The sequence below is a fragment of the Lissotriton helveticus genome, chromosome 4_1, assembly GCF_964261635.1.
Source record: "Lissotriton helveticus chromosome 4_1, aLisHel1.1, whole genome shotgun sequence".
NCBI lineage: Eukaryota > Metazoa > Chordata > Amphibia > Caudata > Salamandridae > Lissotriton > Lissotriton helveticus.
Window position 1 is genome coordinate 46,399,032 of NC_136063.1, and position 23,220 is coordinate 46,422,251.

Below are 23,220 nucleotides of genomic sequence, written 5' to 3' on the forward strand. Positions count from 1 at the left end.
GGAGGGAGTCTTATTTTTTGTGTTCTGCCAGAGAGAGGTCTAGTAGAAGGAGGACTGTAGTGTGGCCTTGATCGAGGATGGTGCGGATGTCATTGGTGGCGGCTTGGAAGGCAGTCTCAGTGCTGTGGTTGCTATGAAATACGTATTGAGATGAGTCGAGGATGTTGTTTGTTTCTATGAAGTGTGTTAGCTAGGTGTTGATGATTTTCTAGAAAACCTTGTCGGGGAAGTGTAGGAGAGAGACAGGCCTGTAGTTCTTGAGGTTCGTCAGGTCTGTAGAGGGCTTCTTGAGAAGGAGTTTGACTTCAGCGCGTTTCCAGTCATTGGGGAATGTGCCTGTTTCGAGTGCACAGTTGATTGTCCTTCGTAATTCTGGTCAGATGGGGGAGGCTGCCCTATGGAAGATGTGAGGCAGGCTGGGGTCAATGGGTGCTCTGGAGTAGATGCTCTTCATAGTCTTTGCGGTGTTTTCCACGGTGACAGGGGTCCAGGTGAGGAGGGTCTCCTGGGTGAAGTTGTTGGTGGATGGTGTTGGGTCGGTGCCTTGGTCTTGGTCATCAAAGTTATCATAGAATGTCCTGATATTGTGGTGGAAGAAGGAGCTGAGTTTGGTGTAGAGGTCCTGGGAAGGAGGGACGTCAGTGGTTTTGCTGTGGGGTCTGGTGAATTCTTGTATGATGGTGAAGAGTTCCTTGGAGCTGTGGGATTTAGAAAGGATTCTGTCCTGAATTAAGTTTCTCTTGGTAGATCTGATGAGTTGGTGGGGAGCCATGATGGTGGCCCTGTAGGCTGTACGTGCTTCTGGTGTTCTGCTGTTTCTCAATGCTTTCTCCAGTTGTCATCACAAGTGATTGGATTCTCGGAGGTCCGTGGTGAACCAGGAGGCTTTTGGGCTGTGTCGTCTGTCAGAGTTCTGGAGGGGGGTTAGAATGTTGACGTAGTCTGCGATTTATTAGTGGAGGTCATTGGCTGCAGTGTTGGGGTCTGTCCTGGTAGGCAGAGGAGTGCAGCTGAGGGCGGAGGCGAGATGCTCTTCAGTGATCTTACTCCAGTTTCTGCATGGGAGGGGTTTGTGGGCATGTGTGTTTGGGTTTTGAGCAAGTAAAGTGGAGGCATTGAAATCCATCCAGAGAGGTTCCGTGTTGTGACTGGCGCGGATGTTGTATCCTCTTGTGAAAATGGGGTTGAGAGTGTGTCCTGCCATGTGGGTGGGGTTGGAGACGAGTTGCTTCTGCCAAATGTTGGCAATGTTCTCTATTAGTGTGTTGGAGATGTGGTCACTGAGGTTGTCTAGTTGGAAGATCTGGTCTCCGAGCAGTACGTAATCCATGAAGGTGAGGACATGGGGGGTGATGTAGTCTGTAATGGTGTTGCAGAATAGGGAGCGAGGTCCGGGTGGGTCTGTAGACAAGTGTTTCACAAAGTGTCATTTTTGGGTTGGGCGGGATCTCGAAATTGACTTTTTCCATGGGAGGTGAGCTGTCATTTGAAGTGGATGTTATCAGTCAGAGGTAGCTTTTGTGGATGATGGTGAGGCCTCTTCCAGGGCAGTTAGGGCAGTCTTTCCTCGGGATCTAATACCCGTTGGGATGGGGGTTGCAATGCTGGGGCAGAGCTAGCATTGGCCCAGATCTCTGTGAGGAAGGCAACGTCGAGCGTGAGGGTGTCGAAGAGGTCTCAGACTTCCACAGCGTGTCTTTGCAGGGAGCGTACTTTGAGGAGGATGCAGCTCTGGGGTTTGGAGGCATTGGCATCCGATGGGTTGGCGGTAGCTGTCCGGTTCCGTAAGTGGGTGAAGGTGCGGTGGCACTGTCGACAGGAGAACGGTCCTTGGAAGTTGCTCGGCATAACAAAATGGCCTCCAGCCACATGATCACAAACAGCAAGCATGAGGCCTGGAAAACAACAAACTCAAGCAGGTCTATGGACACAGACTTTACAAAATGGCCCCTGGCCACATGGGGAACCAAGGCAATTGCTGGTTTACTATTGAAAACACACTCACACACTAGCCGGAAAAAGGAGGCTTGCTAAAGAACACATCTTTAATGTAACAATTCCAAAATGAAAATGAACATTGCTAAAAAGGTTTGCAGTTATAACCACACACCTCTAACAAAGGAATTTAACACAGAAAAAAAAGTTGAATACCACAAAAAACACATTTTGTATTTCAATCCAATGCTATGCATGGTCTAATGATGTTTAAAATCAACAGACACAGTTGTTTGATGCACCCATGATGAGTAGCTCAGGGCCTACTGAATGAAAGGCATATTAGCAGACTACTAGGCTACATAGTAATGGATTGAGTCAATATTGCAAATTAATTTCACGTGGAGAAAATGTAGGCAACTGTGAATATGTTTCCTTTGTACAAGAATGAAAGTAACCAGGAGATGGAAAAAGCACTGGGAGGATCCTGCTGGGCAGGAACAGGAAGTTAAAGACTCTGGGGCACTTCCTTCCTCTTAAAAAAAGTAAAAAAAGAAAAAGGACTCATTGCAGGATAAAAAATATAGCCAAATTTCAATTTGACTAGTGTTTTTACTCCAAATCATCATTTCAAGAATGTGTTGATGCTGCTCGGGGAGAGAACCATCTCCATATTGCAGTTGTGGTAGATCCTGCTCATGTGTTTCGATTTAGATGTCCGTATATAGGTTTTCCTGAATCATGTCCTTATATAGGCACAATTCGCATTGCCCTTATTTAGGCACAAGATCCCAGTCCTTATTTAGGCATTAGACATGCTATCCAAATACAGGCATGGTCACCCACATCCATCCAGCCCGATGTAACGAGTTCTTAGAAACCAGACCCTTAAGCCATTGGGACTTTCCGTAGCCTAGAATTATTGATTTCTCCAAGAACTCATTTATTATGCATGAACCGCTGTGCCTTAAGGGTTCATTCATGACATCATCCTCTGCCCGACTTTACGTAAATGCTAAAATTCCAAACCACCTACCAGGTATAAATATACCTTCCCTTATCAAGGCAAACCACGGCTTGATTTGGCTTGGCTCACCTCAGCAAGTTCAGAAGACACCACGACCCCAGGGGAATTTGTGTCCCAGCTTGACACACTGACCAGATGCTGTCATCCCTGCTCGCAGAGAATCCAGCTTCCAGTGTTCTGACTGCCTTCGCTGGGTGTTAGAGTTTGAGACCCAGATAGAGATTGCCACCTCTCCCATTCTAAGGTATGGAGCAGACTAGGACCTAGATGGACTCTTGGCATATAATACTATAGCTTACCATACTATAGAATACAGCACCTACTTTTTACCTTGTACTACACTTAGGCTAGGTACACTGGGGTAGACTTAGTTAGAAGCATTAGACGAGTATCCACTTTTTAGCCTGTGTTTATTTATGTATGTGTATGTGAATATGTGTCATAGCTAAAAGACAATGCTATTGCAGTATTATTTCTTTTTACTGCTTATACTGTACGTAATATATCTCGCATACTGTCTTGCGATTGTAACAGATCATATCTCTTACGCGAGAACCAAGACTGTTCAATAAATCCTCTTATTGAAATGCCTGTCTATCTATTTCTGTGTAACACTGAAGAAACTAAGCATGCATGATTGACTGAGTGAAACTGTTATCTATTGTTTCCATGATTTTGAGACATGTTCTGGTTCTAAAGGGAAATAAAGTTGTCATGTTTATGCGGTTGCCAGAAACTCCTGCCTTCTTTTTTTCAAGGAGTTTTTAATGGCCTCTGAGTTAGCTGACATACAATGTAATTAAGTTTAATGTACTCGATAGAGGCATACTGACAACAGTCCTATGCCAAAACTATTGTGCATATTATTCCAATGTGCAGAGCCTATTAGGGAAATAGGAACTACACTACACTGCGTGTTCAGGATCGCAATTGTCACGAAACCCCCACTGCAACTCCAAATGACATGTTGGCAACCGCAAACTCTGGCAGGACCATGCGACCACCAAGCACATCTTGTGACACTCATGAATGTCTCAGAAATCTTGTCAGTGATTGGGGGTACCCAATAAGTCACTTCTGCACACGCAAAAATGCATTTCGGGCACAAAAACACAAAAAAGTTGCAGTGTGCGGACTTATTTGCAACTCCGCGTTCTACGCTGAATGCAGAGTTGCGAAACGTGGAGTTGCGAGCTGAGTTTTACGCCCAGGCTTAAAAAAAATTATAAGACCCACAAAAACCGATGCAGGATGGAGGGATCCCGAGCCAATCCACTTTCACAGGGAGGAAGTATCAGGGGAAGTCCATTGATCCTGAAAAGGCAGGAAAATTCCCTGAACTTTTGAAGGCAGGGAAGTGTTATGACAGCCATTAGTAAGGACAGAAAAGAGGATACGCTATCTGCACAAAGAAGCCCACCCCCCAATTGTTGTGCAGTCCCAGGGGATTGTCAGCATAGGTCTAGGAGTAGAGATTTGCCCGGAAATGGAGAAGGGGTTAACAGAGACAACCTTGGTGTCCTTTGGTAGGAGAACATTGCAATCCTGGCTGCCTTGCCTTACAGAATAAAGATGGACAGGTAGAGACCTAAAATCAATAGAATTTGGGTTGAGGCTCTGTGAGATACAGGAGCCAGTGTGACTATGGTCACAGAGGAACTAGTTTCTCCAGAGCAAATCATACCTTATGTATATTTCACAGGACACCTATGCAGACAGCAGAGCCAAACTCCATCCTATGGCAACAATGAGGTTGAAATAGAGAGGTTTGACAGGCCCTAAGAAGTTAATTGTGTCTTCTGTACTTACAGTAGAGTGTCTACTGAGAAATGATCTCAAAGCACCTGACTGGTAAGGGGTAGCGAGAATGGTCCATGCAAGGATGCTGGATCTACCCAAGTGAGTATGTGTGGTAACCCTGGAACAATGGGCCAAGAATCCAATGACAAGTGGAAGGGCACTGGGTCGGGTGAACCAGCCTAGAGAATTCGAAAGGGGGAGGATCTGACCTATGAGGTAGGGATTCCACCCCTGCAAGATCTGTCAGACTTTGCCTAGACAGGAGCTGGTGGACCCACCAGAGAGGAGTTTTGTCAGGGACAGAGAGAGTGTCCCACTCTTGAGAGCCTGAGGCAGACCACCTCTGGGCAGGAGGGGGTGATGTCTGTGTATTTCACAAAGTCTACAGGTATGAGGGTGTCTTATCTATTGAGACCAGAGACCTCAAGGAAGGAGCCACCAGAAAGTTGGTGACCCCACACAAGTATAGAGAATTCCACCTGACATAAAGCCATGACATCTCCTTAGTAGGTGAATTGGGGCAGAATAAGACTTGAAACCAGTTATCCAACCACTTCCATCAGCCCAACATGTCTTCCAAAGTGAGGGAGTTCTGTAGCTCCTGAGAAACCTGTCAGATCAGTAGCAAGACATTGGCAAACCAAAGACTCCCTTGATACTACTGGCAGTGGGTTGTGACTCCCTTTGAGAGGGTGGGGGTGGGTATTGTTGGTCCTCTAGACCCTTTATCTGCATCAGAGAACACATATATATTTATAGTAGTGGAACATGCCACAAGCTATCCTGAAGCAATACTCCCACAGGACAGGAACTGCTACGTCAGTGGCTAGGAACCTTCTTGGCATGTTTACAAGAGGAGGTCTCCCAAAGGAGGTGTTTTCAGATAGAGGCACACATTTCATGTCTAGCTATCTGAAGGTGATGTGGGAAGAATGTAGTGTTACCTACAAGTTCACCCCTTATCACCCACAGATTAATGGTCTGGTGGAAAGGTTCAATAAGACCATGAAGGGCATGATTCTGAGTTTGTCTGACTCTCCTCCCATGTATACTCTTTGCATCCAGGGGGGTCACAAAAAGGGGTGGCCTTTAGCCCCTTTAATTGTAGTTTGGGCACTCTGTAAGAGGGCTATTGCGCCTGGTGAGAGAGTCTTGGGAAAAGCCTTTCAAGGAATGCCAGGAGAACTCACTGGAATATGTACCAGGCCTAAGATCTTGCATGGCAGATCACATGTACAAAGCAAGCAGGAAAATGGAGGCCATTCAAGAATCATGACGCTTTGGTATGACCAGAAGGCTACAATGCCTGAGTACAAACCAGGACAATTGGTGTGGGTGTTGGAGCCAGTAGCTAACTGGGCCCTCCAGGACTAGTGGACTTGGCTCTATCTAGTCCTAGAGAAGAAGGTTGAGGTTTTCTACCTGGGCATCCTGCATGTCAATAGGTTGCAACCCCACTAAGAAAGCGCAGGTATGACCATGCTGATGTCCACAGATGAAGGTGAATAGGGGGATACTAAGCCATTGCCAAACCTCCTCTCTAACAATGTGCAAGATGGGTCAGTGAAAGGAATGATGTTCGCTCCCAAAATGGCAGATTAGCATCACGGAGACTGCAAACAGGTGCTGGAGCAATTTCCTGGTCTGTTCTCTTTGACCTCAGGTATCATCAACTGCTGCATACATGGCACTGACACTGGTGGCAGCCTACCTGTCAAAAATAAGTTGTATGGGTTGTCTGACCAGGTCGGAGCCAGTATCAAGGCCAAAGTAGCAAAGATGCTCGAATTGGGGGTAATTAAACACTCTGATAGCCCAGGTGCCAGTCCAGTGGTATTTGTACCTAAAACTAATCCTCAAAGGGGGAAAAGGAATGTGGGTTTTATTTGGACTAAAGAGGGTTGAATGCAGTCACTAAGACTGATGTTCACCCTATACCTAGAGCTGAGGAACTAATTGATAGGTTAGGGGATGCAAAGTACTTGAGTACATTTGCCATGACCTTATGCTACTGCAACGGAGGCCGGCACGAGTACGCACGGTGGGGCGGCGGGCGGGGGGGGGGGATGGGGATTAGTCAACAGACGATGGAATAGGTAAAATTAAATAAATAAATAAGACCTATTCCATCCCCTGTCAACTTATCCGCCTCCCATCTGCCCTGTGCCACGCCATTGCTCCACCACCCCACCGCTTTTACCTGCACCGGCCGAGACTGTGCTACTGGCAGATTGCCCTCAGCAAAGGGACCAAAAGGAAAGGTCAGCATTCTCCCCACCAGAGGGAGACTACCAATTCAAAGTAATGCCCTTTGATATAAAAACTGCCCCTTCCACCATCCAAAGCTTGGTGAACAGGGTCCTGTCTGGATTGGAACAGTTAAGTATAGCTTACCTGGTCGATATATCTGCAGACTGTTCCAGCTGGGAGGATCACATGATCCACCTGAAGGAAGTGCTTCTGGCCCTGCAACAGTCATGCCTGACTATTAGGGCCAGCATGTGCCAACTCTGACAGGGTTCAGTGATGTGCCTGGGCCTCCTTGTAGGTGGAGGACATTTACATCCTCTCCAACCCAAAATGCAGATCATTCTGGATTTGGAAGCTCCTAAAACATAAACACAGGTCAGGGCCTTTCTTGGCCTCAATGGGTATTGCAAAAGGTTTGTAAAGAACTATGGGACTATTGTGGGTCCCCTTGGAAAAGCCACCAAAAAGAATATGCCTAAGAAAGTAATTTGGACTCCAGAGTGCCAGAAGGCTTTTGACAATCTGAAGGCGTATATGTGCTCAGCACCAGTGTTACTGGCCCCTGAGTACACAAAGGAATTTGTGGTTCAGACAGATGCTTCAGAACAAGAGATTAGGGAAGTGTTGGCACAAGTAATTTAAGAAGGCCAAGATCAGACAGCTGCCTTAATTAGCAGGTGACTACTCTCCAAAGAACAAAGATGTAGTACCATTGAGAGGAATGCCTTTCCTGTGGTCTGGTCCCTGAAGAAGCAGAGACCATACCTGTTTGCTAATCACTTCCATGTTGAAACTGACCATAGACCTTTCAGATTGCTCATGCGGGTGAGGAGAGAGAATCATATACTGTTGAGGTTGTCCATTTCTCTACAGGGGATGCACTTTACCATGGAACACAGACCTGGGACTGTCCATTACAATGCAGATGGATTTTCCAGATTTTTCCACTTCGCTGATGAGAATTAGCAGGTTGTAGGTTTTTCACCTTTCATAAGGGGGTGAGTGTAAGAAAGTCATCCTTGTTGATCTGATCACCCCAATTTATTTATACTGGTGGTGACCAGCTCTGATTATGCTCTAAACTCTGCTAACCAGAACCAGGGCCAAGGCTCTGTGTAAAAGGCATATGGAAATTAGGTATAAATACAATTGGTATGACAACCTACCTGTGAGCTGCTATCATGTGGTAGCGTATGTAGATTTAGAAGTCCAGTAGATTTAATGCACTTAAATTTGCACTGATGTGTTGCCTGTTGTTATTTTAAAGGCAGCCCTGCTTTTGAGGCTGCTCCTAAAAGTAAATTATATGCAAATTGAACTTTGGATTTAAAGGTACTTCCATGGTCTCAAACTACCTCACGTTGGACATATAAGTCATCCCTATGGACTCCCATAGGTGCCCCAGGGTGGGGTGCATTGTAACTATTAGCAGGCACATTATAACAGATGTTGTATATGCCCTGGTGAGGGAAAAATCTTTTTAGGTCGAGCCTATACTGCGCATGCGCTGTTAGGCTATCTGTTGTCTGTATTTTGTGGGGTCTGACTCCTCCCACGCTTTGGATTGGCTGTTGTGTTTGTCATTTTATAATTGTAGCCTGAAAATGGCTAATGGTGGGTACATGTCCCACCTTTACTTAGAAGGGCACTCCCATGGAGTATTGCAGCGGGAACGAGCAGCAGCACACACGCAGTCCTTACGTGCTGTCTGATGCATTATTATTGCCTGTTCCGATCGTACTTATAAATTGTTTCAGTTGTTTTTCTTCGGCAGCGCAGCATGCTCGAAACTTACCATGAACATGTTGGTATTTGTGGCTCACAAAAAGGCTCAGTAGGTTGAACACTGACTGCAGCGATCTGGGTAACCTTCTAGTTGTAAAAGTTAACTCCCAATGAGCAGCGGTGCGCACACTTGTATAAATAACCCCTGCCCCGCACAAATGATTTCAGCTGTTTCTCCAGTCCCTATGTGTGTTCAATAGGTGCCTCCTCCTTCCTCCCCCGCTGGAATGTGCCTTTTCTAATGATTGGTCGGGTCTGTGTCATTTGCTTGCACAGGCACCGAGCAGGGGGTGTGGCTGAAGCTGCACCCATGTATCAAAGAAACCTTGGTCCCCTGGCCACAACACACAATAGCAATGTGTCCTAGTGGTGGGCTGCTGCTCAGGGGTGGGCATCCTGTGTGTATGCTTCTGATACCCATGCTACCACAGTGGGGCATGTGGAAATCCGCAGCAATTGCTGGACTTTGGAAATGCGCACTGTCTCTCAACTGAAGGCGTGTATGGAAGGGAAAATATTTCTGCAAGCATTTTAAATGCATTTAAAAATTGACACTTTTTGGGTCTTAGCTGGGGCATTGTCAATCTTCAGCGCATATTTATTATGTTGTAGCATTTGTGTTTTTGTACATTTATAGTTTATCAAATATTTGAACGTTGATACTCATATGTAATGCAGAAATACAGTTTAACGTACAATGTACACCATTGTTCCTCATGTCCATATACAAATACCTAATGTGGCCTAATGGCCGCAGATGTTGATTTTGGAACAGAGAATCAACATCCTGTGATTCTGGGCGAATCAGTCAATCTACGGTTGCCCAAAAAAAACGGTACCTTTCTACTGTATTCTGGTTTTCTTGTAAAGCGTTCTAATGCCCCTGGACCAAGTTCTCGGCATTTGAAACTGTAAGAAAATAAACTATAACAAAAAAATAAAAAATGTATACATTGAAACATTCTTGCTCACATTTTTGTTGTAAATGTCATGAGCACTATTGTTTATTGTGTAATTTGTCACAATATTTTTTTTCTTCTCATACTGTGTTTTTGTCAGACACAGCACATTGCTCGCTGACAAAATACGCCATCTAATAAGAACGTACAGACACAACATTGAATCATTTTGAGGAAAGTGTGAGTATGTATTCCTGTTCTCTAGATGTATTAATTTGAGGCTAAATCCTTTTTCCTTGGGTGCAAAGTGCCGTTCAGACGTAATGGAATGAATCCTTTACGTCTGAACGGCACTTTGCACCCAAGGAAAAAGGATTTAGCCTCAAATTAATACATCTACAGAACAGGAATACATACTCACACTTTCCTCAAAACTTTGGAATTTTGAAGCTCATAGGGCCCAGAGCTGTGAGTATGATTCCTTTGCCTCTATAAAAATTGTGAAAACAGATATAGACCTGGAATCTGTGGACCCATTGTTTTTGTTGACAACATTGAATCGTGTGTGTCAGATACATTTAGGACAGAAGCAACTACTCTTCTTGGAATTTGCCAGCCACACTAAGGCTGGGACGGAATTATAACCAGCCAGAAGACTCAAAACATTTTCCAGTATACATAAAGCTCTGAGGAAGTCGTAAGTCTCATGTCCCGATTGATGAAACACGTGTTGGCTGAAGCTACAATAAGAGCACATTAAATATACCTGTATATGCCATACTTGTTTCCTTGCTATAAGTTATTAACTTAAAACACTGTATGTGTGCCAGGGCTTGATAAGAATTTCTACGAGGAACATCTACTCGGATCGCAACATCATAACTTTTATAGCATGCCACTTCTGTACATCATTATTTAGTCTCTCTCTGAGCTGTCACGGGCTGCCTAATTTTCTCTCGCAGAAGCCGTGGTGCCTTTTTACCCTCTACTTGCCAGTTCTTCTGCAGAAGGCCCGATTCTAGCCAAACAAAAAAACAAAACAAATGCAGCTATAATTTCTATGTTTTATTGAATAGCTAACGGCTATTTCTGAGGCAGTGTGCCTCTGTTCTTAAAAATTGTTCTCCTAACTTCGGTTTGCTTTGTTTGGCATTACCGAATCACGATGCTTTGTGTGCGGCCTTTTTTTTTTGTTTCAGTTATTTCTGTTAAGTTCTGTGTAATGTAAAGTACATTTACACTTACTGTTGTAACTGGACTGTCAATGCCCACATTTCCTATTTAGCCACCATCACCTCCTTTCATTCTAGCACTTCTATACATTTTGTGTCAGTGCACACGTGTTCGACATTGTGAGTTAACTCTCTTTGTTTTCAACTATGTTCCTTGTTTCCTGCATTCTACCTAGTATTTATAAAAAGTAAATACGTGTTACACTGGGTTATTTATGTGACTTTTCCTTGTTGGTGTAAATGATCACCCTTGGCCCAGTTGTGTTTTTTGCTGGCTGCTCTCACCCATCAGCTGAAAGGACGTAAATGATCACCTGTGCTCTTGAAAGTGACCTTACAGCTGTTTTGTAAGCTGACGCTATTTTTTGGAAGAGCTTTTGGTCTTGCTTGTAATGTGATTAAACATTGAGATGTATCATTGCCAAGTTATCTATTGATTGAAAGTGCTTTGTTGATGATAAGCTAACAAGGACCCTATATAGAGGATTTCCATACATTTCAAATGAGCTCTTTTGTGAGGTGACTGTGTCAGATCAGATCACTTAAATGGATGTTCTGTTGCAGTAAGCATTGCAAAAAATATGGACGGTGTGTTAAGAGATTGTTACAAGTTTTCTTTGAGACACAGGTTTAATATATATATTTTTAAGCAATCAGAGGATTTTAATTAGCACACCTGCCTTAAGCTTTGTGGACAGGTACAGAAAAATAGAAGAACTATTTCACTAGACACATGAATTATATGAATGACATGCAAATGTTAAGACTTGTTTTTTATCACTTTCTTTCTTTTAAAGCCATAAGGGACATGTTCATTGTGCTTTGTTTTCAAGTTAATACATTAAGGCTTTTGGCCTTTTGTTTCATTTGTGTCACAGGACACGGTCAGATGTTTTAATCACGCTTCTCTGTTTAAACAAGCATTTGTAATGCAATAGGTCTTGCATTAATGAAAGTTAAGGCTGTTGGTGTTGCAAATGATATTGCATTAAGGGGACAGTACCGTATGTGGCTAAAGGAGGTCCCTTTACAATTCCACTGGGACACCTAGTAACAGCCTTTGGTACTGCACCCTTTCCTTGCTTGGTGGAATTTATTGTATTACTTATGCTACTGCTGAGATATTTTTTGACAAAAAAATCTATCAAAGTTTAGCATTTCACTGATTGTGAGATCTATTGCATTACAAATGCTTGTTTCCCCATTCGAGCAAAATGGCTCTGTAGGCTAAAATGGGATTACTTTATTAAAGTATAACTATTGATGGAAGTGAGCTAAAAATAGGTTTCAAAGTATCAAAAATATTAGTTAGAATATATCCAACAACTTGACACTGTTGGACATATTATAACTGACACAGAATATAAGTTACAAAACTAGTTTTTCTGATGAGCCAAACTCCAGGTTTCCAGCAGGCCTTCTCTGACTGGCCAGCATCTGCCCGACTGAGCCAAGCTAATTTACTGAGGTGTGTAGTGGCCTGAGCTGAGACAAAAAAAGCACCTGGTGGAGGGCAACTGCTGCTTTGGATAAAAAGGCAAGATGGGGATGGAATAACCAAACTGGTCTTCAAAGAGGGTTAGGACAGGACACAGGCTCATCCCCACACCCTGAATCCCCAGCCAGACAGGAGCCCCCGTAATTAGATTAGCAGAGTGTCTGGAATGTATGGGTTAGGGAAACTTAGCCACACCAGAGGTTGGCTTAGCTAGATCCTAACCTCCATTTTAGATGTGGGAAGAATAGTGTTTTCTGGGAGACCAGACTATGTAACACTTGAGAGGAAGTGGTCATACCTGATGGTGGCACTCTGCACCCCATTGGTCAAGGGTGCTGCCCTGATAGTTGCCCAAGAACACTGGATAAATATGGGGGAGCTGCCCAGCAACTCAGATACCTGCCTGAAAATACAAGGAGAAGAATGACTGCCCTGCTGGAATCTTGGCCTGAACCACAAAGGATTGTACTCTCAAGGATTGCACCTGCTGCACACTGTGGAACTGCAGCCCAAATACTTTGCCTTGCTTCAAGAAGTGAAGAAGTGAACTCCCTGAAAGCAAGAGCTTAACAGAGCTTGCATCCTCTCCACTAAGAAGAGTCCAGCAGGACAGCGGCCAAGGGACTTTTAATGATTTGGCCAGGTGCATTCTGGGAAACATAGTCCAAGGACCCCAAAGACCATCTCAGAGCTTCTAGGACCTTGGATTTTTAATTTAGGCCCTTGGAGTCCTAGAGAGGACCTTCTGAAAGAAGATCCAGAAGTTTGGAGAGGATTGAAGCAGTTTTTGTAAAACGCTCCATAAAGTGACTCACCCGTCGACTCGAGTCATGCCACCGGTGTTGAACTGTGACCCAGCCTGGATTTCAGGTTCAGCCCACTGAAAGCTCCAGAGCTCAAAACTTCCAGGATTTCACTGAGGTCTCATTGACTTAAACCCCAACCTGAAAATGAGCCTCGATCAACGTCAAGAGAGAATGTTCTAGAAAAACAAAAAGGTAAATCTTTCCTGAGGCCTCCCCTTCGCGGCTTTGACTTTGACTTTGTCCCCATACAGTAGTCTCAAATTGACGCTTTGGCTTTTAGGCACTGGAAAGTGTTTATGCTTCGAAAAAATTATACTTCCTGTTAGCTACATTGGGTTTTTGCTAATTTAGTGTGATTTTAATCAGAAAAATATTTCCTCTTTTTTATAAATTGGTGTTGGAATTTTCCTGTGGGCTTTATCTTACTTATTTAATATATTGGTGTTTTAAAATTCATTACACTCCTGTCTCCTAAGTACAGGCTGCATGTTTGTTGCCATCTACTAAGGGTTGAGCAAGAGAACAATTTTTTAAGACCTTGACTAGTTCCTCCATTGTGAATGTGGTCTCATTCCTAGTGGAGTTCCCTATCTACACCTACTGATAAACAACAGCTACTTAGAATTAATGGGTGGACAGAGATTACATATTTTACTCTATGGTAGTTTGGACGTGTATATATTTTAGTGATTCCAAGTCCTATTTGTTTTATAACCAATAAATAAAATCAGGGGCCAAATTCTAAATAAACCCATGTATTGGACCATTACTTGGAGGAGGTCTTCACACCAGAATTATCAGTAGAAGTCGCACCATATTGCCGAGCTATGCGCCTTAAGTTGGTACGTTGATTTCGGAACCCATGCAAAAGCTGTCCTACACCATCGAGCATATTTTCATATGCATTGCAGAGCTCTAATAAAAAATATCTAAGCTTTCCAATCCAGGGCATACTGTGTGATCCATCTTAAGAAACTCAAGAGAATAGCCTTTTGTGTAATGCTTGTAACTACCTGATTGTTTGCCAATGATCAGGTCATGCAGACATATCCGCCCTTGGGACCCAAAGATACAATATTATACTATACTCTACAATACTTATCCAAGGTAGGAATAATAACACTGCTTTCACCTTGTCTCTTGCTGAGAGGACTTACACAATAACAATCTTCCTAGCGACAGGCGCTGTGCATGTGACAATTAGCCGATCCTCTCTGCTACAGAATACTCACCTAGGAAGAACCACATACATCATAAACAATACCCATCACCACAAGAGAAAGGAACAAGTCAGTATACTCTGGGGGTGAAATATTTAGAATTTGCACATCACTTGCCAGGAGTAGAACAACTTCCTATAAGACAATTACCTGCCAAAAGGGAATTCACCCGTCCTTCTACAACATAAGCATTTGGCCAAGAAGAGTCCACACCTCCCGCTACAAGGAAAAAGGCGAGTTGGTATTTCAGGATATATATATATGTGTATATATATATATATATATATATATATATATATATATATATATATATATATATATATATGTATACATATATTTATTAGAACATGATACACGGTAAGCCAATTTGTACCATTTGTAGCCAACAACCAACTAACAATTAGGCAATTGCTAAATGCGATCAGGAAAACATGTAGAAATATATGTATATACATGTATGTTACCTGAAAACAGAAGGAGATAGTAAGCAAGAACAGTAGGAAAATTAGAGATTAGTGGAACACCTCACCACTGTCTGTTCATCCTGTTTCCACTTTGCCAGAGGGGAGTCCGGTCTCCGGCCGAACCAGGAGACAATTGCAACACTATACACCCCACTGCCACAGCTGCACGTCTGCCCTGTGCTGAATTTTCACCAAACAGAACTCAGACACCTCCTTTAATACCAGAGGAAACGTAAGACAAAGCTCCTGATGAGCCTCACCCCTAGTTCTCATGAGAGCCAGCACCAGCCTGCTCCAAGGCCACAGCTTCAGCTGGCCAGGCGTCTCTTATGACTTCAGAGCAGAGCGAGCACATACCTCTGACAAGATCCAGTTCTCTCTGGTCTGAAAAGTACGAAAAACAAGTGAGAAGGAAAACATGGCATCTCACCTAGTGAAGCTCAGAACATGGCGACAGCTCAGAACATGGAGTCACTCAAGTATAAGCCTCTATTCACGCAAAAGAGTAAAATTAGCATTCAAGATGACATGAGAGCATGTCAAAGGCAATAGGCAATCAGTGTCATAAAGCAAGGTAAAGTCAGAAAACAGAATGACATTAGACCATGTCAAAGCTAATAGGTCAAAGTCATAGTTCACCTAACCCAAATAACATTATACTCTTAATCCCTCAGTATCCAACATTGAGCATACGTGTGCAACACCACCCAAAACACTGTACCTCAACATCCCACACCTTCTATTCTTGGCAAGACTATTCTATTGAAGGATAGCAAGATTATAGAACAGAAGAGAAGCAGGCACATGCAAGACCATCCTTCATTATCACTAAGGTAACATAACACACTAAAGTCAGGAAGAAATGGTGGTGGTTGAGGGCCATCATAGGGTGTCAGACCACAAAAGTTGCTCATTCACTACATCGCATCCCATGAACCTCGATCATCACCATTCACATATATTAAAAACAAAATCTCTTAACTAAAGACACGATTATGAGTGAAGCACTGCATATTTTAACTGCAAAATTGAATCATTGCAAAGCAACTAGCAACTGTATGTCATAACTGAATAACAAAACTATCATTGAAGCACTGCATGTTTCAATTGAATGCAAAACCATCTAAAACTATATTTCTAAATTGAAAGACACAAAACTTCAGGTCATAATTAAAAGCATACCTACAAAGGAAAAAAACACATTTCACAATCAAAAACACAGCTTCTAAGAAGCATGTGGTGAAACAGCAACGTTGGTGCTGAAGTGGCTACACAAAAACATTTCATTCAAAGCAAATCATGGCTGTGTTTGAAAAACTATATCATAGAACTGAAAAGCATTGCAAAAGATATGATAATCACTGTAGAGCAAGCAAAGACTGCATTACCTAAATTCATGTAAAAGCAATAACTCAGGTCCATCTAGAAATAGCACACAGATATCTGGATATATGTTGAATTAAGCTTTTAAATGATCCTAATGCCTCTAATGGTTAAACTGGAAACTCTACTGCCAAGGCAGTCAACCTAATATCGATTTCCTGCTGAAAAATAAAAGCAACATCCATAGGTGATTCTCTTCAGTCTCTAGCTCAGAAAATATCTACTCTAATTGCAGCAAAGTGTCCCTACCAAAAAAATTTGTCACTGTGAAAAAGGAAAAAAACCCACAGCCTTCTCTTGTCAGGTCTGAACTCCATGTTAATAAAACAGTTCACAGTTCCAGCAAAGCACATCCTCTAGTTCCCGCTTCTTCACTTTTTACACAAGCAGTTTCCATGTGTGAAAGACACACAGCCCTCATGCATGTAAAGTCAGCCTCATGTAAAGGAAACTCTGCTGATCCCTCTTCACTTGGAAAAAGCAGTCTATCTTTGTAGGACACAGCTCTCCTGCATCATCTTCATCTGTATATCCTTGGCAAGGAAGAATCCATCCGGTGAGGTCAGCCACAGGACGTCAGCTTCCATCAGCCACATGACATCAGCCGCCATCGTCTGGTCTGGTGATCACTTCAGGCTTGGGGGGGTTGGGGGAGGGGGGAGGGGATCCCACTCATACGAGAACTGGGCACCACAGACACCAAGGTGCCGCAGTATGACAATCTGAAAAAGAAACAAGCATCGCTTTTCTTGCAAAAATAAAACTTCAATTCAAAAGCACACGTTTTCTATCTTGTATTTCTAACAGTACATTATTCTCATTTCTGTCTGCATAGCTTTCCTCTAGCTCTGGGGAACTGTCTAAGAATACTACCCATGCTTTAGCCTCTGAATTCTAGGAACAAATCTATCTTTTCTCTACTCAGCAAGAAGGGCTGGGGCAGTATCCTTCACTCACTGCGCCCCTCACCGGGGCAGCCCTCCCTTTACAAAATGTCCACAGACAAAAACTGGCCCCTTGCTAAACATAAAAAGCAGAGACGTTTCTGCTCCTTGCTCTAGCTAGCCCCTCCTTTACAGAGCCTCTTGAGAGAGAGGTTGTGGAATACCGTGTTATCGCACCAAGGTCAGGGCAAACCAACTACAAATCAATCCACATGCAGTATTTTTCCCAACTTTGCAAATCCTTTTCTATCAAGATGCTCACAGCCCAGAAATGTAAAACTTTCTTTTCTCATGTGGAATACACATAATTCAACTAACACAACCTACTCAACAGCTAACGTCTAATTTCAACCACACTTTCTCTGTTCCAAAACTCCTGCCTTTTTTTTTCTTTCTCTTCTCCCCTTTTCTCCTAGAAGGTAAAACAAATTTCTGCATGCACCTTTATTTTAAAGAAATACAGCTTTAACCTCTCAGGACCACCAGAAAGAACTTGCATTCATTATCTAAATGCTCTAAAATTCGGTGTAACTAATTCGAGAAAATTCTTTACTGTCGTTTTCCTACCACCTCATGAAAAAAAATTAAACTATTCTTGTCACTAAGGTGCTATTGGTATCAAAAAGAAAACCATTAGCAATATCAAAAGTTGCATAGAAAATCCCATGGCACTTCTATAACAATATCTGGGACAGCATCAGTTAAAGAAGATGTGTGTTTGTTCAATTTGCAATAATCAACTGTCATGCACCAAGAATTATCAAATTTGCTCACCAGCTGCATAAAATCATTTTAAGCATTAGTGATTGGGGTCACAAAACCTGCCTCTATGAAATCCTGTGCAAACTGATTTTCTGTCTATATGGGCCATTTAATAACTAATGCAATTTCCAATAAGCAAATCACATTTTCTCTCACGCTGTTCTGTCCAGTATCTTTTAGTGTGCAAAAGCACAGAATAATTTGCATTTGTCCACCATCTGAATTTAAAAGTGACCTCTTTTTCCGTGAACTTCCCTGTAACTAAAAAGGGCACATTGCTCTTGAATTGAATCACAAAATACATTTTCATATTTCTGAATTGACCACCTGTCTGAATTATGCATAATCTGCTGTTGTTCACACTCAAAATGATATGGTTGCGCTTCTCTTTTAAAGCAAAATGTATCCTTCACTGTTATGTCTGATTTATCTCCACAACCGGTGATCTTTAAGTCTAAAACACTGGTTTGTTTATCTCCCTGCACATTCCTTTCTGGCTGAGAAACCTCTTCGGAAGAATTAATTAAACCTTTCTATGTGACGTTTAGCCTGACTGGATTCACTGTTACATTTTTCACATCTAAATCAAACACGTTTAATTCTGTCTTCAAAGATATATTTTCAAACTGGACATGAACTAGCATTTTCTTCAGCTCACTGCATTCTTTTTTCAAATGATACATGTAAAACAAAGCATTCAAAATACCACCGCTGTCTCTGTCTAAAATGTCATTAATCTCCAGTTGAATAAAACCCTTCATTCTGTCCATTGCATCCCTCTGTCTGCCAGCTTGAATACACTATTCTCCATAGTCTGTAAACTCAAAGGAATCCAAAACATTTTCATCCCACGTTTCACTGTTATAGACTGACGTTTTACATTCAAGTTGCAACTGAACACATTTTATATGCATTTCTTAATGAACACTTGAAAGGGATCCAGACCCTTTTCTACCTAACGTAGCAAGCTATTTATAAGCCCTTTATAGAAAACACATTTCAACACACAGCAATTCTCACACAACCCAGCCCAATTAGCTCACCCATGAGCCAGTACACCATATAGGCAAACCCCATGCAAATAAATCAATTGATATCTGAGCGTCTGCTTTCAATTTAAAAAAAAACAAACATATTTTTTCCCCCTTAATTCCATTCCTTCGATCCTGTGAGTCATGACGCCAAATGTAATGACCCGATTTTTTGCCAATGATCAGGTCATGCAGACATATCCTCCCATGGGACCCAAAAATACAATACTATACTATACTCTACAATACTTACCCAAGGTAGGAATAATAACATTACTTTCAGCTTGTCTCTTGCTGAGAGGACCCTTACACAATAACAATCTTCCTAGCAACAGGCGCTGTGCATGAGGCGATTAGCCGATCCTCTTGGCTACAGAAATACTCACCTAGGAAGAACTACATACAACAGACACAATACCCCTCACCACAAGAGAAAGGAGCCAGTCAGTATATTCTGGGGGTGAAATACTTAGAACACATCACTTGCCAGGAATAGAACAACTTCCTATAACACAATTACCTGCTAGAAGGGAATTCACCCATCTTTCTACAACATAAGCATTTGGCCAAGGAGAGTCCACACCTCCCGCTACAAGGAAAAAGGCGAATTGGTATTTCGGAGTATATATATATATGTATATATATATATTTATTAGAACATGATACACGGTAGGCCAATTTGTACCATTTGTAGCCAACAACCAACTAACAATTAGGCAATTGCTAAATGCAATTAGGAAAACATATGTACAAATATATGTATATAAATGTATGGTACCTGAAAACAGAAGGAGATAGTAAACAAGAACAGTAGGAAAATTAAAGATTAGTGGAACACCTCACCACTGTCTGTTCATCCTATTTCCACTTCGCCAGAGGGGAGTCCGGTTCTCCGGCTGAACCAGGAGACAATGGCAACACTATACGCCCACCGCCACAGCTGCACGTCTGCCCTTTGCTGAACTTCAAACAAACAGAACTCAGACACCTCCTTTAGTACCAGTGGAAGCGTAAGAAAAAGCTCCTGATGAGCCTCGCCCCCTCGTTCTCATGAGAGCCAGCACCAGCCTGCTCCAAGGCCACAGCTTCAGCTGGCCAGGCGTCTGTTATGGCTTAAGAGCAGAGCGAGCACATACCTCTGACAAGATCCAATTCTCTCTGGTCTGAAAAGTGTGAAAAACTAGTGAGAAGGAAAACATGGCTTCTCATCTAGGGAAGCTCAGAAAATGGCGACAGCTCAGAAAATGGAGTCACTCAAGCCTCTATTCACTCAAAAGAGCAAGATTAGTATGCAAGATGACATGAGAGCCTGTCAAGGGCAATAGGCAAGCACTGCCATACAGCAAGGTAAAGTCAGAAAACCGAATGACATTAGACCACGTCAAAGCCAATAGGTCAAAGTCATAATTCACCTAACCCAAATAACATTATACACTTAGTCCCTCAGTATCCAACATTGAGCACATGTGTGCACCACAACCCACAAGACTGCAACGCAACATCCCACACCTATTCTTGGCAAGACTATTATACTGAAAGACAGCAAGATTATATAACAGAAGAAAAGCAGGCATATGCAAGACCATCCTACATTAAGACTAAGGTAACATAACACACTAAAGTCAGGAAGAAATGGTGGTGGTTAAGGGTCGTCATAGGGTGTCAGACCACAAAAGTTGCTCATTCACTACAATGCTTTAATTAAAATTTACCATACCGCTTAGAAATATTTTTGGTTTGTAAGGATGTTAAAAACTTGAAAAATATGTTAAAAATCTTTTTCTTGTTTTCATTACATGTTGCTGCATTTTTTTTCTCATTCTATGTGATCATTCATGTTTTATGCACTAGGATATGATTTAAATATAAATATTTAAATCACGTATCCCCAATTCCTAGTACTACATTTGGGTGTGGTATTCATGAATGAAAGACCAATTGGATTGCCACTGTTACCTGAATTCATGTAGTGGGATAAAAGGTAACCAGAATACACTGCTTTTACAAGCTTGCTTAGTGGGCTAGTGTTAGGGCTGCAGTCCAATCGGCTTTCTTGTTTAATATTGGTTGACTGTACTGAGTCCTTGCACCAAAGGGTTAGAAAATCAAACCCTGTAGCTCACAGGGACCCTACATTTGATATTCAGATTACCAAGTATTAAGGTTTTTATTTCACATCTTTGTAGTTAAGAATGAGTAACGCAAACATTGATGACTGTTAAGAGGAATGAGTGCAGGCTTATAAGACCGGCTAAGAAAAAAAAAAAGAAAAAAAAATAAGACATAATGTTTCACTTAGAAGGTTTCAGGTGTTTAATTAAGAGCTGATATCTTTTGAGAATTTGTGGTTTCGATGGGGTTTGAAAAGAAGGTACATTTTGGGAGAGAAGCAGTTCTAGTTCTAGTCAAAGTTGGGGTTGTGTGTGATCCTGAGACATCTGTATTGTGATGTTCTATGTGGCTGAAATGAGATTTAAGTCCAGTTCCTTTTCTACTCGAGGACAGTCCTTTGTGAAAAACCTTGTTATTGACATTTCTGAAAGCAGCCTGTGTCCTGTGTGTGACCTCTTTGTAACCTGCGCTCTCTTCTCTTCACAGGGACCCATGAGCTGAGGATCGTCCTGGTCGGGAGGACGGGAACTGGGAAAAGTGCGACCGGAAACAGTATCCTCGGGCGGAAGGAGTTTGTCTCAAAGCCGTCTTCAAATGCAGTGACAAGTAAATGCAAGGAAAGGTCCTGTGTGAGGAACGGACAAAAGGTTGTGGTCGTCGACACTCCCGGGTTGTTCGACCCCGTGGTTCCAAATTCAGTGATCGCTCGAGAGATTGCTAAATGTGTAGTAAAGTCAGCCCCCGGGCCCCACGCCATCATCCTGGTGATCCAAGCCAGTCGTTTCAGCGATGAAGAGGCAAGGGCCGTCTGGGATATCCAGACTCTGTTCGGAGAAAGGGCCTCAAGGTACATGCTGGTCCTGTTCACACGGATGGATGACCTGGAAGCTGCTGAAATTACCCTGAAGGACTATGTCAAAGGTGCAGATTACAGGCTGAGAGCGGTCCTTGAGTGCTGCGGGGGCCGCTACCTGGGTTTCAACAACCAGGCTCAAGGCACCCTGAGGAAGCAGCAGGTAGAGGCGCTGATCGCAATGGTCTGGGGGATGGTGGAGCACAACGGGGCCTCCTGTTACACCACAGACATGTTTCGGAGCGCTGAGGAGGAGATCCGGAGACAGGAGGACGAGATCAGGGAAAAGAGGCGGAGAGCTGGAGGAACTAATGAAGAACAGCTGCCTTCCCGCGAAGAGGCGAAGAAGAGGGTCTTGGGACATGCACTAAAGACCCTAAAGCAAGGTGTGGTAGAAAAGCTAAGTGACATCACAGCTTCATTGAACCAGATATTCAAACACCCCGGAAACAGCAGTGAACATGGAAAATGAAACAACAGCTTCCTGGCCAGTGGGTGACGGCTTCTCCGCTTTTATTTTCACACTTATTCACTGCCACACTAGGCACCCACTTTCTTTTCCTCACTGAAAGGAATTAAGAAATTCAAAAGGATGGAGTGACCTTCCGGTGTGAGGCCTCTCAATAACAGCTCCAAGGGCTCTCCCCCCACATTGTGAAAATAAAATATGTAAATCTAAACCTGCACACTTACAAGGCAAAACCATGTATTCTATACAACCTATGTAGAGTTATTTCCTGATGTAAATTAAACACAGAGGGACCCCTTGTTCAGACAAAGGGAATTGGGTACTCCTCACGATATCAACAAATAGTCCCTTGGACAATACTCTGTGTATAATAACCTAAACCACTGCTAGATTACCCTTTAGTCTGACCTCTCACACAAACGCATTGATTTAACTTTAGTTATTTCCTGATCACTTATCATTTTCGTGTCAATATGCATGTCTAGGTATAATGGGTTTCTACAGTTACATGGAAATCGGGGTGTATCAATAGACATGGAGAACTATTTGGTGCTCCATAAATTAGCAATAAAACATGCTCTGTCCTCATCTTGTCCTTATTCTTGTTTTCTTCTACAAGTCCCATCATGCATGCTCTACAGGGAGCCCAGAAGACTGACAGTACCTGCATGTGCTAATATCTTACTTCAATTGAGTTTCAATCATGCCAAGCCACAGGAAAGAGTGCACTTTAGGGTCTCAGGTACGGAC

General features: G+C 42.8%; 1 pseudogene; it reads left to right on the top strand.

Annotated features, from left to right (window-relative positions):
* Nucleotides 1-1,723: 1,723 nt before the first annotated feature.
* Nucleotides 1,724-22,473, top strand: LOC144827839 (GTPase IMAP family member 4 pseudogene; annotated as a pseudogene).
* The last annotated feature ends 747 nt before the right edge of the window (nucleotides 22,474-23,220 follow it).